We start from the raw sequence: 2,270 nt of genomic DNA, 5'->3' as shown, positions 1-2,270 counted from the left end.
ATGAAAGTTTGGTATCCATCTGTTCGTTAAGCGTCTCTGTGAACTTAAGAAGAAATGCTGTTGACCTCTATCTGCGCTCTCATATCGCTATTGTCCTTGATTTTGTAAATGTTATTAGTGTTTCATTATTAATTGTATTATTCATAGAAATATTATTTGCATATATTGGCTCGGAACATTCAATACGTTGGATTAATTTAGCAATCTGCTTGACTTGCACTTTAAAATATTTTTAGCTGAAGTCAAGTATGAAATGTCTAATATTGTAATGTTGATGTTGATGCTGTTGCCGTCGTGATTGTTGTTGTTTTTTGCTCAAATTAAGATTGATCGAGTGTGCTTATAATTTAAAGTGCTCTCTCCGTTCTATCCAATTTTTATATATTCAGTACATATTCTGAAACTAGAACGATACAGAGATGATTTGTGTGTCCTCTGCGCAAGGACGACACGCATATTCGTAAAGTAATCTTTTATTTTTTTTATCTTTTACTTGTTTCAGTCATTTGACTGCAGTCATGCTGGAGCATCGCCTTGAAGGAGAAGACACTTGTCAAACATGCCACGAAGTGAGACTCAAGCCAGAAACATATGCGTGGGAAGCAAGTATCTTACCACACAGCCACGTCTGCGCCTGCTCCATTTTTTTCATTTTTCAAGGCATTTCCCCAGCAATAGTGCCCCAGGTGTCCCAGGATGATCACAGTCTAATGTGGTACCCCAGGATGACCACAGTCTAATGTAGTGCCCCAGGATGACCACAGTCTAATGACTGAAACAAATAAAAGGAGTAAAATTAAGGATAATGCCACAAAAAGTATATTATATGTTATACAATGCGCTCGTCCCTTTTAAAAGTGGTGGGGTTTAAGTTGCAGAACATTTGGGTGCCTTCTATAGCAGTCCGAATGAAATGTGATGGATATTTGACAGATTTAGTCCATAGTTTATTCAGACTTTGCACAAAATTATGTCTTTTAGGCTCAAATTACCAAAATATATGACTCATACAATTTTTTCGTTGCACAGCAATTACAGGGAGACCAGGGCCTTCTTAACCTTGATGATGTCATCTATTTACTGTCTCATTTCAATTTAATATCTATAGATAATACGATGGTGTTTATAAACATCTTCGACAGATTTAATCGTGATTATATTTCACGCAAAGCTCAGCTTGAGAGCTCTTTTATTTCATATTATTTTGGTTCTTTAAAACTATCAAAACTAACAAGCACTGGGAGCGTCACGTATGAATTTTAGCTGAAGTGATGGTTGGGTTGCTGATTTTGTTGTTGTATGTATGTTAAAGACTAAAGCGTGAACGATGTGCAGATGGCTTTGATGAAATATTTGAATGTAATATCAGCCTCTTTCAAGATCGCAATACTTGTATGATTTAGAGTCTTGCCTCCGGATGAACGTTAATTGCACATGTCTTAATATCAAAGTCGTGCGTTAAACCGTATGAACGTTGATATCCATGTACGAATATATATATATATATTTATCTCTCTACATATGTGTGTATGTGTGTGTGTGCGTGTGCGTGTGTATGTACGTACTGCATGTGATTTTTTGTATGTTATGTATGTGTGCATGTATGTATGCATGAATGTATGTATGTCGTTATTCAATTTATATCAAAATTTCTTGCCTATAGAGAAAGAACCGGTTTCCAACCTAGATCCAAGGCTCCATCATTGGAATTTCAACATCAACAACATGTTATATATGCATGCATGTATGTATGTATGTATGTATGTATGAATGTATGTATTTATGTATGTGCATATTTGTATGTTTTATGTATGTATTCTCATGCATATAGTTACATATCTAGACATGCTCATATATATTTAAATGGTAAATTTCAGGAAAGTTTTACAAATTTTTACAGTTCCAGTGATGGATTGGATCTGTAGCCTTCGAATTAGCTTTCTCCTTTCTGGTTTTGAGAAGCCCTAATTTCTCAATATTGGTACTTAGGCAGTGTGTTACATATCCCAGAGCCCCAATAATTATAGGTATAAACCTGAACTTGTAATCTGGATGGAGTATGTATGTATGTATGTATGTATGTATGCATGTATTATGTATGTATGTATGTATGTATGTCATGTATGTATATGTGCATGCATATGTGTACATTACTGTTCCCTATTAAGAACGTCAAGCCAGTTCGAATAAAGGTACCGGTGTGAATTTTATGCCAATAAGTTTTATCCATAACGGAGATCCCAGGGGACAGAGTAGACATTTTTTTCTAC

At 35.3% G+C, this 2,270-nt stretch overlaps 1 pseudogene; it reads left to right on the top strand.

Moving 5' to 3' along the window:
- The first annotated feature begins 379 nt into the window (after window positions 1–379).
- Window positions 380–480, top strand: LOC128247178 (U6 spliceosomal RNA; annotated as a pseudogene).
- Window positions 481–2,270: the final 1,790 nt, after the last annotated feature.

This window comes from Octopus bimaculoides, chromosome 2 (genome assembly GCF_046866305.1).
Source record: "Octopus bimaculoides isolate indiv1 chromosome 2, ASM4686630v1, whole genome shotgun sequence".
Classification (NCBI taxonomy): domain Eukaryota; kingdom Metazoa; phylum Mollusca; class Cephalopoda; order Octopoda; family Octopodidae; genus Octopus; species Octopus bimaculoides.
This window is presented reverse-complemented; position numbering and strand designations above follow the sequence as displayed.